The sequence below is a fragment of the Chlorocebus sabaeus genome, chromosome 11 (assembly GCF_047675955.1).
Source record: "Chlorocebus sabaeus isolate Y175 chromosome 11, mChlSab1.0.hap1, whole genome shotgun sequence".
Classification (NCBI taxonomy): Eukaryota; Metazoa; Chordata; class Mammalia; order Primates; family Cercopithecidae; genus Chlorocebus; species Chlorocebus sabaeus.
The window spans coordinates 32,384,442-32,402,880 of NC_132914.1; the positions used below are offsets into that span (position 1 = coordinate 32,384,442).

The following is an 18,439-nucleotide window of genomic DNA, read 5'->3' on the forward strand; positions in this document are numbered from 1 at the left end:
AACCTCTTCCTTCTTTAATCCGGTGTCTGAGGAGTTCTCTCTGTGGCTCATCCTGCTACAAGCCGAGATGGTATCACTCTACTCTAGCCTGGGCAACAAAGTGAGACTCCATCTCAATAAAAAAAAAAAAAAAAAAGGAAGATTGCGGCAACCAAGGTTCTTTTGAAGTCTTATAGTGGCTGCCCTTAGAGAGAATAAAGGACAGACGTTTCCTATTCAGACCTTAAAAGGTGCTAGAGTCTTAGTTAATCTCTTCTGGAGTGCTTGATTCGGCAGCACATATATATAACAATCTCTTCAGGATTGGGAGGGCCTGGAAGAAAAAGATCTAGCTTTGTTAATAGAGATTCTTTACAGACGCGAATCTTCCCCTTCAAAGGACAGCTTTGCAGGGCCATTTCAAAGTATGGCAAAGAAACATGTTTTGGGGTAAAATATTTTGACTTTCTTCTTTGTCACATAATGTTATGCCAGAGTCAGAATGGAAAGTAAGTCACAATATACAGGGTTAAATCACACCTCTGATGAGAATTTATAGTTTGTAGGACATGACTCTCCAGACCCTTAAGATAGGAATTTGGGCAAGATAAAATAAATAAAAAAATAAATAAAAATAAAAATAAAAACCAGAAGTTAGTCTTTACAGACAAATATATTTTTAGAATGTTCATCAATTTAGGTTTTCTAAATGTCTCTTCGTGATGAGGTTTCTTCCATTTTGGGCAGTAAACTACACAAATGATCTTTTATGTATATATTAGAAATACAGGCCCACAGCGGTGGCTTATGCCTGTAGTCCCAGCCCTTTGGGAGGCTGAGGTGAGCCTCACTTGAGGCCAGGAGTTCAAGACCAGCCTGGGCAACATGACAAAGCCACATCTCTACTAAAAATACAAAAATTAGTTGGGTGTGGTGGCATGTGCCTATAATCCCAGCTACTCAGGTGGCTGAGGCAGGAGAATCGCTTGAACCCAGGAGGTGGAGGTTGCAGTGAGCCAGGATCATGCCACTGCACTCCAGCCTGAGAGACAGTGAGGCTCTGTCTCAAAACAAAAACAAAAACAAAAACACCCCACAATGTTGGGTAATTCACTATTAAAGAGTAATTTACCAATTAAGAAAAAATATGGAGCACGAATTTCCATTTCAGCATGTCATCCTTTCACAGGAGGCATGCTAATCTACTTTGTATCATCCAATTTTAATATATATGCTAGGCCGTGTGCGGTGGCTCACGCCCGTAATCCCAGTACTTTGGGAGGCCAAGGCAGGCAGATCATGAGGTCAGGAGATCGGGACCATCCTGACTAACACGGTGAAACCCTGTCTCTACTAAAAATACAAAAAATTAGCTGGGCGTGGTGGCAGGCGCCTGTAGTCCCAGTTACTCAGGAGGCTGAGGCAGGAGAATGGTGTGAACCCAGGAGGCGGAGCTTGCAGTGAGCCGAGATCGCGCCACTGCACTCCAGCCTGGGTGACAGAGGGAGATTCTGTCTCAAAAAAAAAAAAAAAAAAAAAAAAAAAATTATATATATGTATATGTATATATATGCTGAAGCAAGCACAATTTACCAATTTTTTAAAGGGGAATTATATCAAATCAAAAACTGTGATGGGACCAGGCAAGGTATCTCATGCCTGTAATACCAACACTTTGGGAGGTCAATGTGGGAAGATTGCTAGAGGCCAGGAGTTTCAGACCAGCCTGGGCAGTATAGCAAGATCCTGTCTCTTAAAAAAAAAAAAAAAGGAAATTGTGATGGGTGTGAGACCTTATCCTACTTGCATAGTCATAAATAAGCACATAGAGATGATAAATAAATAGATACTAGCCAAAACATCAGGTCTCGGGGTCAATGATCAGAGCTTTACTCACAGCAGTAAGAGTAGCCACAGTGACTTTGCTGAGTTGTCCTCAAGCCTGAGAGTTCATATGGGAAAGAGACTCTCCTCAAAGGAGAGGGAAAAAGCTTTGTTCCCTAAGGTAAACACATTTTCCTTAGGAACAGATTCTCACCTTTTGGAATCTAAATATCTATCTCTACTGGGAAGATAAAACCAGCCTCTTTGAGGCTTTTCTCCACTTTTGACATGCAAAGTCATGGAGAGAGAGTTCTCTACATTCTTTCAGAGGTCTTTCTAGGGAGGAGGGGAAGTTCCCTATCCTGGAATGTAAGGCTCTGCCTCCAGGTAAGATAAGAGAAGTTTTATTATCCTTTAAGTGGAAGCCAATGGCTGCATAATGAAGGTTGTAGAGAACAAATATTTATGGGGGAAATGAAAGTAAGCATTCTTATTTTAATAGTAGATCAGTATCTGTGGTTCAAGAGGCTGAAGTTTGGCAGGAACACTGAGTAATACAGGGAAAATGTATTTCCCACAGACTACAGTGCAAAACTTCCGAATAGATAAAAGTTGACTTTAGTAACACATGGACATCCCTTCTGCCCTCCTTCCCCCACATTTACTGCATCTTTTCTTTGATCTTTGGTGCTCTCACGGGACTCTACCCTGTACTTCTATTTTGGGGTATGAATCCCCTCCCAAAGACTCTGTTACAAGATTACTTTTCCCATATTTTAAATCCCAAACTTTTAGAGTAGCTCATTTCAGCTAGTTGTTAGAAGGAAAGCAAACTAAGTCAAAATTAGTCATCAGTGAATTATTAGCTTTTACTACTGTGGGAGATATATTTTTTTCAAGAGTACCAATACTTGTCGTGTGGATGGGAGATACTGTAAAAATAAAGTGAGGTGGAAAAAAAAAGGTTTGTGAAAGTACACTTGTAATACATAAAATACCGTATAAATGAAAGTAGATTTGTGTAATAATTCTAGACCAAAAATAAAATTCTAAGGCCCCTCAACCATCTGAATGGACTTTCTCCTGGCCAGGGCACTTTTAAAATTTAACCTGGAAGACTGGTTCAGGCCATAATGGAAAGATGGAGGCGGGGGTCAGACATGCCTCGTTATACCTCTCTGGCATTAACATCAACACATAATTCAGTCTGATAAGAAATATTTTACAGCCTATTCTCTCTGAAGCCCACTAACTGAAGGCCTCCTCTGCAAATCAGAACTTTGGTCTCCATAATCCTTCATCTTAACACAGACATTTCCTTTCTATTCATCCCAGGTCTTTAGATAAACTCAACCAATTGTCAAGCAGAAAATTTTTAAATCTACCTGCAGCCTGGCAGCCTCTCCTCTAACCGCCTTCCAGTGGTCTTGCCCTTCTGAACTGAACCAATGTATTTCCTAAATGTATTTGATGGAAGTCTCATGTCTCCCTAAAGTGTATAAAACTAAGCTGCGCCCCATTAGCCTTGGGCACACATTCTCAGGATGTCCTGAGTGCTGTGTCACGGGCCATGATCACTCAAGTTTGGCAGAATAAATTTCTTCAAATATTTTACAGTTTGACTCTTTTCATTGACATAATTACCCACCGAGACCTGGGAAAGAGAAGACACTTATTGCAGTGTATTTTAATACAAATTGTGTTGACTTCCTGCATTTTAGGGCATAGGTCTTCATTTTCCTGCCTCTGTTTCATGACCACAAGATAGCTGCTGCACCCACGTCAGGCCTCTGAGCCCAAGCTAAGCCATCATATCCCCTGTGACCTGCACGTATACATCCAGATGACCTGAAGTAACTGAAGAATCACAAAAGAAGTGAAAATGGCCCATTCCTGCCTTAACTGATGACATCCCACCATTGTGATTTGTTCCTGCTCCACCTTAACTGAGCGATTAACCTTGAAAAATTCCTTCTCCTGGCTCAGAAGCTCCCCCACTGAGCACCTTGTGACCCCCGCCCCTGCCCGCCAGAGAACAACCCCCTTTGACTGTAATTTTCCACTACCCACCCAAATCCTATAAAATGGCCCCACCCCATCTCCCTTTTCTGACTCTCTTTTCGGACTCAGCCCGCCTGCACCCAGGTGAAATAAACAGCCTTGTTGCTCACACAAAGCCTGTCTGGTGGTCTTTTCACACGGACGTGCGTGACACCACAGACTCACATTTACATTCCTGGCAGAAAGAGGAATATAAAGTAAAGGATGAAGAAGGCAAAAAAGCTTGTCTTTTTATTCTGAAAAGGACACTACCCTCAGAAACCACCACCTTCATCTTACTGCTAAGCGCGGCGCCACATGACTAGCACAAGTGCAAATAGGATGGGAAAGTGAGTTTTTAAATTGAACACATGGCTATTTCAAATAAAAGCAGGGTTGTATTATGAAAAATGGTGTGTGTGTGTGTGTGTGTGTGTGTGTGTGTGTGTGTGTGTGTGTAGAGGGGGATATTTTTTAAATAGGAAACTAATAGCGTTAGCTCCATCCAGCAATTTTACCTCCAGGAATTTATCCTATAGTGATATTTGAGGACTAAGCTCTGATTTTTTTCCCCCAAATTCCTATCTAAGGGGTCTGGGGAGTCATGCCCTACAAATGATCAGTTCTCATCAGATGGGTTTTATTTAATCCTATATGTTGTGACTTACTTTCCAATCTGACTCTGGCATAACAAGGAAGAAAATCAAAATATTTTACAACAATACGTGTTTCTCTGGCATGCCTTGAAATTGCCCTGCAAAGCCTCTTGTGGGAAAAATCCACATTCCGTAGAGAATCCCCTTCCCCCTTTGTTTTCCTTCCTTCCTTTCCAGATCCAGGAGATAATCAGCTAAGAGCCAGGCACCCTTCTAAGTGCAATAAGAAACATTTTGCAAACTGCTCTCCCTGAAGTCTGCTATCTGAGAGCTTCCTCTGCACAATAAAACTTGGTCTCCACAATCCTTTATCTTAATCTGAACATTTTCTTTCCATTGATCCCAGGTCTTCAGATAAACTCAACCAACTATCAACCAGAAAGTGTTTAAATTTACCTGTAGCGTGGAAGCCCCGGCTTCGCGTTGTCCTGCCTTTCTGAACCAAACCAATGTATTTCTTAAATGTATTTGATTGGTGTCTCATGTATCCCTAAAATGTATAAACCCAAGCTGTGCCCCGACCACCTTGAGCACATGTTCTCAGGACCTCCTGCAGGCTGTGTCACGGGCCATGGTCACTCATATTTGGCTCAGAATAAATCTCTTCAAATAGTTAACAGAGTTTGACGCTTTTCATCAACATATCCACCGTGGCAGAATCTGTTGGTGTCCCCACCTCAATCCCTGGGGATCCCTGCTACCTTTTTGTGGTGCCCATTCCCCCAGGAGCTGTGGGCACTGCTGGTAATGGTTTCTACCTACAACCCCAGGGGATTGGACTTGCATGATTAGAGCCATCTGGACATGAGGTTCATGGGAATCATGTGCTGCTTTAACCAGTGACTATCTATGGTGGGGTACAAATGTTCTGGTCTCTTGCCTAAGGACAGACAGATTCTGCTTGCACTTTATGCTTCAGGGCTCCCGGTAGGAACAGGCTGAGTCTAGACTTCCCCTGAAACCATCCTTGCTTTCCTTCTTCCCCTCCCCTGGCCTGCTTCCCTCCCTCAATCTCCTAGGTTTCTACCTAGACTACTTTCCTAATAAATCACTTGCTTACTAAGCTCCACCAGTCTCAGCTTCTAGGGAAATAGACTGAAGACACTCACACATGCACAAAATAACATATACAAGGTTATCCATTGCTTCATTATTCATAATAGGAAAAGACTGTTAACAAGCAGATGTTCATCACTAGGCTCCTGGTTAAATAAAATACAGCTGCCCCAGGAAGGAAACTAGGGGTTCAGGAATAGGGTGAAAAGTAAACTTTCACTGAACTTTTATTTCTTTCCGAATTTTTTTTTTTTTTTTTTTTTTGGAGACAGAGTCTCCCCCTCGCCCAGGATGGAGTGCAGTGGCACGATCTCGGCTCACCAAAACCTCCGCCTCCTGTTTTCAAGTGATTCTCATGTCTCAGCTTCCTGAGTAGCTGGGATTACAGGTGTGCATCACCACGCCCAGCTAATTTTTGTATTTTTAGTAGAGATGGGGTTTCACCATGTTGGCCAGGCTGGTCTCGAACTCCTGACTTCAGGTGATCCGCCTACCTTTGCCTCCCAAAGTGTTGGGATTACAGGCGTGAGCCACCGTGCCTGGCCTCTTTCTGAATTTTGAAGCGTTTCGATGTATTGCATTTTTTCTTTTTTTTACACGGAGTCTCGCTCTGTCACCAGGCTGGAGTACAATGGCGAGATCTCGGCTCACTGTAACCTCCGCTTCCCGGGTTCAAGCGATTCTCCTGCCTCAGCCTCCTGAGTAGCTGGGACTACAGGCGTGTGCCACCATGCCCGGCTGATTTTTTTATTTTCAGTAGAGACGGGGTTTCACCATGTTGGCCAGGATGGTCTCAAACTCCTGACCTCAGGTGATCCTTCCGCCTTGGCCTCCCAAAGTGCTGGGATTACAGGCGTGACCCACCACGCCTGGCCTGCTTTTTTTTTTTTTTTTTTTTTGAGACGGAGTCTCACTCTGTTGCCCAGGCTGGAGTGCAGTGGCACAATCTCAGCTCACTGCAAGCTCTGCATCCCGGGTTCATACCATTCTCCTGCCTCAGCCTCCCGAGTAGCTGGGACTACAAGCACCCACCACTACGCCTGGCTAATTTTTTGTATTTTTAGTAGAGATGAGGTTTCACCATGTTAGCCAGGATGGTCTCAATCTCCTGACCTCGTGATCTGCCCGCCTCGGCCTCCCAAAGTGCTGGGATTACAGGTGTGAGCCACTGTGCCCGGCCTGGCCTGCTTATTTTTTTAAAAAATAAAATTAATGTTAAAATAATTAATTAAGGCTGGATACAGTGGCTCACACCTGTAATCCTAGCACTTTGGGAGGCCTAAGCAGGTGAATCACTTACGCTCAGGAGTTTAAGAACCAGACTGGGCAATATGGTGAAACCCCATCTCTACAAAAAGTAAAAAAAATTAAGCGGTGTGGTTGTGCATGCCTGTATTCCCAGCTACTTGGGAGGCAGAGGTGGGAGGGTCACTTGAGCCTGGGAGAGCAAGGCTGCAGTGAGCTATGATTGTACCACTGCACTCCAGCCTGGGTGACAGTGAGATTCTGTTTCCAAAAAAAAAAAAAAAATTAATCAAAAAATCCACTAAACAAGTAAGTTGGATACTCAGGTGAAAATCTTAAGTGTAAGTACCTAAACTAAACAGTCTATTAAATGACCTGTGAAGCCAAGGGCTCTTAATGCTATGACCAAAGACGGAAGCTCCCTATAAGATGCCACCCCTCAATAGTGCACTTTTTCTGAGAAGATATAAGACAGCCACTCAGAATTATGATGTAATAATTGACTGGTAAGGTGGGGAAGTAAATATGTGTCTCAAAGTTTTGCTTTTTAAAAATGACTAGGAAATAGTAATAACAAAACTGTTATTTATGGAGGGATGAGTCTGTGGCCTATCTCTCTTCCCTTTTATGTCTATGTTTCTCACAGTCATCTACACTCCCTGTCACCTTGTACTTATTCCTCTGACACTGCAATCTGGCTTCATCCTCTTCCCCAAAATGACTCTTCCCAAGGCTATCAATGACTCCTTTGTCTTTCCCTCCAGTGGCTGTTTTTCAATCTTCGTATTCCTCAACTCTCAGCAGCATTCTGTGACATGATGCTCTCCTGGTGTTCTGCCAACATCTTTTTTTATTTTTTTATTTTTTTTTTGAGACAGAATCTTGAGAAATTTGGACATGTAAAGACTGGCAGAAGCTATAATCCCAGGACTTTGGGAGGCGGGGATTATAGCCTCTGTGTCTCTGTCACCCAGGCTGGAGTGCAGTTGGGCCATCTCGGCTCACTGCAAGCTCCGCCTCCCGGGTTCAGGCCATTCTCCTGCCTCAGCCTCCAGAGTAGCTGGGACTACAGGCGCCTGCCACCATGCCTGGCTAATTTTTGTATTTTTAGTGGAGATGGGGTTTCACCGTGTTAGCCAGGATGGTCTCGATCTCCTGACCTCGTGATCCGTCTGCCTCGGCCTCCCAAAGTGCTGGGATTACAGGCGTGAGTCACCGCGCTCCAGCCCTTTTTTTTTTTTTTTTTGATATAGAGTTTCGCTTAGTCCAAGCTGGAGTGCAGTGGTGCGATCTCAGTTCACTGCAATCTCAGCCTCCTGGGTTCAAGCGATTCTCCTGCCTCAGCCTCTCCAGTAGCTGGGATTACAGGCACATGCCACCAGGCCCACCTAATTCTTTTTTTTTTTTTTTGAGATAGAGTCTCTCTCTATCCCCCAGGCTGGAGTGCAGTGTCGCGATCTTGGCTCACTGCAACCTCCCCCACCCAGGTTCAAGTTATTCTCCTGCCTCAGCCTCCTGAGAAGCTGGGTTACAGGCATGTGCCACCATGCCTGGCTAATTTTTTATTTTTGAGATGGAGTCTTGCTCTGTTGCCCAGATTGGAGTACAGTGGCATGATTTCGGCTCACTGCAACCTCTGCCTCCTGGGTTCAAGCAATTCTCCTGCTTCAGCCTCCCCAGTAGCTGGGACTATAGCTGTGCGCCACCGCGCCCAGCTAATTTTTGTATTTTTAGCAGAGACAGGTTTCACCATGTTGGTCAGGCTGATCTCGAATTTCTGACTTCAGGTAATCTGCCCGCCTCAGCCTCCCAAAGTGCTGGAATTACAGGCGTGAGCCACCACGCCCAGACAATTTTTGTATTTTTTTAGTAGCTACGGGGTTTGACCACATTGGCCAGGCTGGTCTCAAACTCCTGACCTCAGGTGATCCGCCTGCCTCAGCCTCCCAAAGTGCTGGGATTATAGCTTCTGTCAGTCTTTACACGTCCACATTTCTCAAGATTAAGACTTAGGCAGGCTTTTCTTATCTCCTCTCTCTTTAACCATATCCATGGCTCTGATTACCACATGTGGATAAATACATCCCCAGTTCTCCTCTGAGCTCCTATTTTCTTTTTCTTTTCTGTTTTCTTTTCCTTTCTTTCTTTCTTTCTTTCTTTCTTTCTTTCTTTCTTTCTTTCTTTCTTTCTTTCTTTCTTTCTTTCTTTCTTTCTTTCTTTCTTTCTTTCTTTCTTTCTTTCTTTCTTTCTTTTCTTTCTTTCTTTCAGAAGATCTCACTCTGTCACCCAGGCTGGAGTACAGTGGTGCGATCATGGCTCATTGCAGCCTTGACTTTCAGTGCTCAAGTCATTCTCCTGCCTCAGCCTCCCAAGTAGCTGGGACTGCAGGGATGAGCCACCAAGCACCAGTTAATTTTTGTATTTTTTTGTAGAGAAGGGGTTTTGCCATGTTGCTCAGGCTGGTCTCAAACTCCTGAGTTCAAGCAATCCACCTGCCTCAGCCTCCCAAAGTGCTGGGATTACAGGTACAAGCCACGGTGCCCACCCTCCGAGCTCCTATTTTCCTTTCCTTTTTTTTTTTTTTTTTTGAGACGGAGTCTCACTTTGTCACCTAGGCTGTGGTGCAGTGGCGCGATCTCGGCTCCTGGGTTCAAGCCATTCTCTAGCCTCAGCCTCCCAAGTAGCTGGGGCTACAGGCATGTACCACCATGCCTGGCCAGTTTTTTTTTATTTTTAGTAGCGATGGGGTTTCATCATGTTAGCCAGACTCATCTCAAACTCCTGACCTCACATGATCCACCCACCTCAGCCTTCCAAAGTGCTGGGATTACAGGTGTGTGACACCGCGTCCGGCCTGAGCGCCTATTTTCAACTGTACATTTAACATTTCCACTTGGATATCCCAGTGAATGACACCAACATTCACCCAACTTCTCCTTTCAGGAGCTTGGGGACCATCTTTCTCTTTTAGTACTCATATCTAACAAATCACCAAGTTCCATCAGTTTTATCATTTAAGTATCTTTCTAAACTGTTCATTTCCTTCCATCTTTACTGTCACCACCCCCATTTTAACTACCTCATAGTTTCTCAACTGGATTAGTCCAAAAGCCTTTTAACTTCTTTCCGCTTTCAATCTCGTTTTTTCTCCATTGCATTCATCACACTGCACCCAGAATAATCTTTTTAAAATGTCATGTCACTCCTTTCAGTAAAGTCTTGCCATTGATTTTCAGTGCATTTCAAATGAAGTCCAAAGTTCTCACCGTGGACTCCAAGGCTGTGTGATCTGGCCTTTGCCTGCCTCTCCCATCTTGTTTCACAGCCCTCTCCCTTTGGCTGCCTGTAGGTTTCTTCCTCAGTAGTGGTTCTTTATTGTCTCAGGGCATCTGCTTTTGTTGTTTCACAGCTGTTAACATTCTTCTTTCTGCTTTCATGTATTTGGCCTTTTCTCAGTGTTCAAGTCTTGGATCAAATGTCACTTCCTCAAAAAGCCCTCTCCAGGCTGGGCACAGTGGTTCACACCTGTAATCCCAACAATTTAGGAAACCAAGGTGGGAGGATCACTTGAGCCCAGGAATTCAAGACCAGCCTGGGCAACATGGTGAAACTCCATCTTTACAAATTTTTTTAAAAAATTAGCTGGATGTGGTAGCGTGCACCTGTAGTCTCAGCTACTCAAGAGGCTGAGGTGGGAGGATTACCTGAGAGGTTGAGGCTGCAGTGAGCTAGGATTGCAGTACGGCACTTCAGCCTGGGTGACAGAGCAAGACCCTGTTTCAAAGAACAAAAAGCATCTTATTCTTGGTACTTGTAATCTGTAAACTCATTTATTTACACATGAACATATATCTATACGATTACATATTAAATATGTAATTATGTATTCATGTGTTTATTATCTATCTCCAACACCCACCTCTATCCCAAATGTCAACTTCATAGAGGCAGGGACCTTATTAGTCTTGTTTACCAGTGTATTCCTTTTAGCTAGAATAATGGCTAGCATGCAGCAAGAAAAGTAAGAAAAATGATGTGGGGAATCTTTTAACAAATGTTTATTCATTCAAAGATTCCCACATCATTTTTCTTTCTTTTTTGCCTTCTAGTTACATTGGCTTTCAATTCATTTTTTTTTTTTTTTTTTTTTTTTTGAGACTGAGTCTGGCTCTGTCGCCCAGGCTGGAGTGCAGTGGCACCATCTTGGCTCACTGCAATCTCCGCATCCCAGGTTCAAGCAATTCTCTTGCCTCAGCCTCCTGAGTAGCTGGGACTACAGGCGCCCGCCACAAGGCCCAGCTAATTTTTTGTATTTTTAGTAGAGACAACGTTGCAGCGTGTTGGCCAGGATGGTCTTGGTCTCCTGACCTCGTGATCCGCCCACCTTGGCCTCCCGAAGTGCTGGGGATTACAGGGGTGAGCCACCGCGTCTGGCCTCAGCTGAAAATTTTTTAAGAATTCAAAGCTTGCCCGGTGCGGTGGCTCACCCCTGTAATCCCCGCACTTTGGGAGGCCGAGGTGGGCAATCACAAGGTCAAGAGATTGAGACCATCCCGGCCAACGTGGTGAAACCCCGTCTCTACTAAAAATATAAAAATTAACTGGGTGTGGTGGTGGGCACCTGCAGTCCCAGCTACCCGGGAGGCTGAGACAGGAGATCACTTGAACCCGGGAGGCAGAGGTTGCAGTGAGCCGAGATCTCGCCACTGCACTCCAGCCTGGCAACAGAGCCAGACTTCATCTCAAAAAAAAAAAAAAAAAAAGTTCAGCTTTTATGGTGGCTTATGTTATAATCCCAGCATTTTGGGAGGGTGAAGCAGGAGGCTCACTTGAGTCCAGGAGTTCAAGACAAGCCTGGGCAACATAGTGAGAGCTCCATCTCTACAAAAAAATACAAAAATAGCTGGGCATGATGGAGCACACCTGTGGTCCCAGCTACTCAGGAGGTTGAGGTGGGAGGATTGCTTGAGCCCAGGAGTTTAAGGCTCCAGTGGGCCATGATTGCACCACTGCCCTCCAAGCTGGACAACAGAGTGAGATCCTGTCTCAAAAAAAAAAAAAAGAAAGAAAAAAAGAAAAGAAAAAGTTATGTAACTTTCTCCCTCACTTCCTTAGAATATGCTATTTGCTCTGCCTGATAAGCTCCCTGCCACCACATATTTAGTTAATGACTACCTACTTTCTAGGTCTCAGTGTAAATGCTACTGCTTTAGCTTTGCTACTCCTAACATTGTAGAGAAGGTGAGGTCACTGTTATATAATCCTCTAAAACCTATCTTTTTCCTTCATAGCACTTATGATTTGTAATTATTTTTATTTATTTTTGTTTGGCTGGGTTTTTTTGTTTGTTTGTTTGTAATTATATTTTCTTGTTGGTCTGTTTGCTCTAGACCAGAGATCAGCAAACTCCAGCCCATGGGCCAAGTCCAGCCTACCACTTGTTTTATAAATAAAGTTTTATTGGAATACAGTAAAATTCATTCATTTATGTATTGCCCATATGGCTCCTAAAATATTTACCATCTGCATTTTTTTTTTGTTTTGAGATGGAATTTCGCTCTTTTTGCCCAAGCTGGTGTGCAGTGGCACGGTCTCAGCTCACTGCAACCTCCAACTCCCATGTTCAAGTGATTCTCATGCCTCAGCCTCCTGAGCAGCTGGGGTTACAGATGTGTACCACCACACCCAGCTAATGTTTATATTTTTAGTAGACATAGGGTTTTGCTATGTTGGCCAAGTTGGTCTTGAACTCCTGACCTCAGCTGATCTGCCTGCCTTGGCCTCCCAAAATGCTGGGATTACAGGCACGAGCCACTGTGCCCAGCCACCAGCTGCTCTTTACAGGAAAAAGTTTGCTGACTTCTACTCTAGACTAGACTATAATCTCTGTTAGGACAAAGATGATCTTTTCTTACACACTACTCAAATTTAAAGAATTTCAGTAAAAACTAGTGAAATAAAATGAATAGTAATTACTCTGCTAAGTACTTTACATGTATTACCCACATTAATTTTATGAGAAAAGTATTATTATCTATGATCTACACATGAGGAAACTGAGGCTCAGAGCCATCTGGTGAGTTGCCCTAAGGTCACACAGCTGATAAGTAGCAAACTGATGTTTGAATCTAAGTTTAAAACAATGTTTCTTTTTAATTTTTTTCTTTTTTTTTTGAGACAAGAGTCTTACTCTTGTCGCCCAGGGTGAAGTACAGGTGTGAGCCACCACGCCTGGCACCTCTTTAAATTTTTAGACGTAATTAATTGATACTACAACTGTCGGTGAAAGTTCGATAAGGAGCATCTTATCATAACACAATTAATTACGATTAATTAATTACAAAAGAAAAATAGTAATTGACAGTGAAAGCACCAATTAATCAAAGTTAATAGCACCAATACTGGGGCAAGCCGACATCATTTTCTCCTGCTGTACTGCAGTGAGATGGTCGTAATAGCTCTTATATAGTTTCTCTGCCAAAAATGAAAAATCTGAATCTAATCAAAAGGAAATATCCAACAAAGCCAAATTGAGGGACATGTTACAAAATTCAAAATGTCACATAATCCAAAAGACAAAATTTTAAACTGTCAACATCATGAAGGACAAAGAAAAGCTAAGGAATTGTTGCAGACTAATGGAGACCAAAGAGACATGACAACTAAATGTACTGTATGAACCTAGATTGGATCCCAGACCAGAGAATCTTCTTTTTCTATAAAGAACATTATTGGGACTATTGTGAATTAGTGTTACAAATTGTGGGTAATTAAATATAGCTACAGGGAACTGGGAAATATGGCTCATGCCTGTAATCCCAACACTTTGGGTGGCCGAGGTGGGCAGGTCACCTGAGGACAGGAATTTGAGACCAGCCTGGCCACCATGCTGAAACCCCGTCTCTACTAAAGATACAAAAATCAGCCACGCATGGTGGCAGGCTAATGCCAGCTTGGGAGGCTGAGGTGGGAGAATCGCTTGAACTCGGGAGGTGGAGGTTGCAGTGAGCCGAGATCGCGTCACTGCACTCCAGCCTGGGCAACAGAGTGAGACTCTGTCTTGTAAATAAATAAATAAATAAATAAATAAATAAATAAATAAAGCTACAGATTATTTGTATCTCCTCCTGAAAAGAGGTGAAATCTATTTACCCACCTCTTGAATCTTGGGCTGGTCTTGTGACTTACTTTGACCAATAAAATGCAGAAGTGATGACTTCTGAATTTCAATTTGAAAAGGTCTTCTGGCTTCTGCCTCGCTCTTAGAATTCTGCTCTGAGACTATTGTATAAAGCAGCTCAGTATAGCATACTGAAGATGAGGCCATGACCTGAATTATACAAGTTGTATACAGTATACAAGTATGTAAGTTGACCAAGTGCTAGGTATGTAAATAAAAGACCATCTTAGAGAGATGACTAGTCAAGTGGTTCCAGGGAAGATCAGCAGAATCTCCACTCAGCTGATTCCAATACAAATTTCAATCCACAGAAATATGAGAAATAAATAGAAGCTGTTATAGGCTACTAATTTTAGGGGTGAATTGTTTTTTGTTTTTTGGGTTTTTTTTTTGTTTTGTTTTGTTTTGTTTTGAGACAAAGTCTCGCTCTGTCACCCAGGCTGGAGTGCATGGTGCGATCTTGGCTCACTGTAACCTCCACCTCCTGGGTTCAAGCAATTCTCTGCCTCAGCCTCCCAAGTAGCTGGGATTACAGGCACCCACCACCAGGCCCAGCTAATTTAAAAAATATTTTTAGTAGAGACAGGGTTTCACCATGTTGGCCAGGCTGGTCTTGAACTCCTGACCTTGTGATCCACCCACGTTGGCCTCCCAAAGTGCTGGGATTACAGGCGTGAGCCACTGCGCCTGGCTAGAGGTGATTTGTTATACAACAAAGGCTAACTGAAACAGACATACCTTGAGATCATTTGGCTACTTGGGTAAGGGCTCATAGGTGAAAATGTTAGAGTCATCAACTTATAGTCTGGTCCCAGTTCCCAGGCGTGAAAAGTCAAAATTGTGAATGAATCCAGAATTGATGAGATTCCATGAATACCAAGATAACCAAAGAATTAATGATAACCAAACTCACAGGAAACTATGTAAACCAGGATGTCTACCGGAAAAATTTATAGTGAAAATTACATATATTTTTCATGTTTGCTTTTTGGTAACCGGTATCTGCCTCTTTTTTTTTTTTTTTTTTTTTTTTTTTTTTTTTTTTTGAGATAGAGTCTCTCTCTGTCACCCAGGCTAGAGTTCAGTGATGCAATCTTGGTTCACTGCAACCTTCACCTCTTGGGCTCAAGCGATTCTCCTGTCTCAGCCTTCCTAGTAGCTGGGATTACAGGTGCCTGCCACCACGCTCAGCTAATCTGTGTATTTTTGGTAGAGGCGGGTTTTCACCATGTTGGCCAGGCTGGTCTCGAACTCCTGACCTCAGGTGATTCACCAGCCTCAACCTCCCAAAGTGTTGGGATATAAGTGTGAGCTGCTGTGCCTGGCCAGTAACTGGTAAGTATTGACAGAATCAGTTTACTTAAAGGAGAATGAAACTGGAATAACAGGAGTTATATATTTTAAGAGATACTTTATCCAAACTAAAATAAAGCATTATTATCCCAAAATAGTATATAACTATAGAACAACTAGAGTATTTGTGTCCACTATAGTAAATTTCTCTGGACTCTGGATAGTGAGAGCTAATCACTGCAAAATCTTGCTCTCTGGCTGGCCTTTACTTATCTCTTCTGATCTTTGTTTTGATTGCAAAATTTCTTTGGACAGTATAAAAATCAGTATTTTAGGATTAAAACCCAATCAGTATATTGAGTTCAGTTACATTCTAGTTCTTTCTCCCTGATATTACACTCCAATTACCTTAATGGATCTTGAGTGCTTCCAGATATTCTTATTAAATATTTGTCTCATTTTTCTTTTGACTTTGTTAATTGTGACTTATGCCATGCATTTTTTGCTTAGTAGTCAAATTTATCATTTAAAAAAATGTCTTCTGGGTTTTGCATTATATTTGGAAGATCAAGGACCTTGGAGATATACCTTTGTACCTCTGGCTATTGGATATAGACTTTATTTATTTCTTTTCTTTTCCTTTTTTTTTTTTTTTTTTTTTTGAGATGGAGTCTCACTCTGTCACCCAGGCTGGAGTGCAGTGGTGCGATCTCGGCTCACTGCAACCTTTGCCTCCTCGGTTTATGCCATTCTCCTGCCTCAGCCTCCCAAGTAGCTGGGACTACAGGCGCCCACCACCATGCCTGGCTAATTTTTTGTATTTTTAGTAGAGACAGGGTTTCACTGTGTTAGCCAGGATGGTCTCGATCTCCTGACCTTGTGATCCGCCCGTCTTGGCCTCCCAAAGTACTGGGATTACAGGTGTGAGTCATCGCGCCGGCCTTTTTTTTTTTTTGAGTCAGTGTTTTGCTCTGTCCCCAAGGCTGGAGTGCAGTGGTACAATCACAGCTCACTGCCACCTCCACCTTCAGTGCTCAAGCAATCCTCCCACCTCAGCTTCCCAAGTAGATGAGACTACACCCAGCTAATTTTTCATTTTTTGTAGAGATGGGGTCTCACTATGTTACCCAGGCTTGTCTTAAACTCCTGGGCTCAAGGGATCCTCAACCTCCCAAAGTGCTGGGATTACAGGTGTGAGCCACCACTCCTGGCTGGAAATAGACTTTCAGTAAAAAAAACTTTCATTCTAGGATCAGCAGTGCAGGAGTAAGCTAATTGACCTGGTAAAAAAACACACGACCTCAATAATAAACAGGAACTCCTAAAGACAATAAGAGGTAAGAACTTGAAAAAAAAAAAGTTTTCCTCATTCTTGACCTGTGAAACAATTTCCTGGCTTGTATTAGAAACAATCGTTTTGCCAGTTCTCGTTTTGTTTCACTTTGGCAGGATCTGGTGCTGGCGCTCTCTTCTATGTAATAAATAAAGTGCCAGATACGTACCTACTTACAAGAGAGATTATTTGTGTTTTCAAAGCAGCTTTACTTTTGTACATAAAGCAAAATAAAATAGCATGCTAGTCATCTTCCATTTATTTTAATTTATGGTTGGTTGTGTTTACACAAGAAAGAGGACCTTTTGTAAAAAGTAAATGATTTACATATCAGAGATATTAAGATAACTCTATGCCTCTGATGAGCAACCTCAAATTTTAACTATCTTGCTATAAATATATATAGATCAACTGGAATTTATAGTCCCTGGTCACACCCAAATTTATTATCTTTAACTTCAAGGTCAATTATCTCTTGTTGCATCAACGTAAAATTGTCTGTTACAGAAACATATATGTGAGCATGCGACTGTGTAAAAATAAAGCAGCTTTTAGAGTATTTTGTGTGTATTGCCATAAATTTGTACAGAGTGACATTCTAATGATATTTCTTTCATTTTCAGATTTATAAATATGTGATTACCTACTGTGGAAAAATAATGCTATAGGCTCTGTATTTCACTGTTATTACTGTATGTTATTCATTCTTTACTGCATTTATGCCAGTAAAATTGATCTCACAGGCCTGCTTTTTGATTATAATGCTAACTAATGAAAATCCAGAGCTCGGCTTATCAATGTCAGTCTTTGTAATTAACAGAAGTCTTGGGAATAAGTAAAGGGTATGCTCATCTCCCCTATAGCACAGAGAGGAGGATATCTTTCTGAGATGTAAAACATATTCAAAATATCTGATTTTACAAAGTGTTAACTGGTCGATATTCACAAAAATATCAATCTTTTTTCTCTTTTGTGCAATATGGAAAGTGGTATGAATCTTCAGTTTCTTATTAAAAGTCTGTTTTTTTAAAAAAAGAGTTTTATAAAACCAAGACTTAGAAACTTAGTTGCCCTGGCCCTGAAAATTACCTTTGGAAAAATGTTTGTGCTTTACGGGTCCTGAGAATGTACTACTTTTGAGATTTGTCAGGACACATTTGGCTGAGTAATAGGTTATTCTCATGGCTAAAAGCCTGTTACAGCAAAGGATATTATGCAGGATCAGCAGAAAAAAGTTATGCTTACCTGAAGGCCGGAAAGATTAGGTGCAGACTTCTAGGTTTTCCCTCCATGCAGGTCACACTTTTGGCATGACTACAAATTACACGAACATACATGAGATATCTGTCTCTGCCCAGGTAAGTCCATCTGGGTCTCAGGACACAGAGTTCTTACAGGAGTCTGGTTGCACAAGGCACATTACTCCCACGTCACAATCTATGGTGCAGATCTTTACCCAGGAGGCAGGTGCTCGTGGCACATCTTGATATTTGTGTGAGGCAATGCTGGCAATTGAGCATATCATGCCTCAGTGCCTCAGGAGCACAAAACAACTTCATTAGTGACTACGTTAACTCCAAGGACTTAGCCCCCAGTGGTTGGCTAAGCGTTGGTACCAGGACTCCAGGTCCTCCTGGAAATAAGCTGACTGAACTCCTTTCTCATAGTTTATAATAATTCTGATTGGTAGCTTTACTTGATGATTTGTTGCCCTGATAGTAATGTTGTAATTGACATTTCTGCATGTGTAAATAGAATAAATTCTTGTAAGATTGCTCTGCAAATCTGATCATTTGTTTCTCTTCTCTTTATTTATATATTTTATTTTGTTTT

General features: G+C 42.3%; 1 non-coding gene across 1 annotated transcript; it reads right to left on the reverse strand.

The window, feature by feature from the left end:
- Window positions 1-1,120: 1,120 nt before the first annotated feature.
- On the reverse strand, window positions 1,121-1,226 carry LOC119621325 (U6 spliceosomal RNA). Its single transcript, XR_005237875.2, has one exon. It is a non-coding gene; the product is annotated as a U6 spliceosomal RNA (small nuclear RNA).
- Window positions 1,227-18,439: the final 17,213 nt, after the last annotated feature.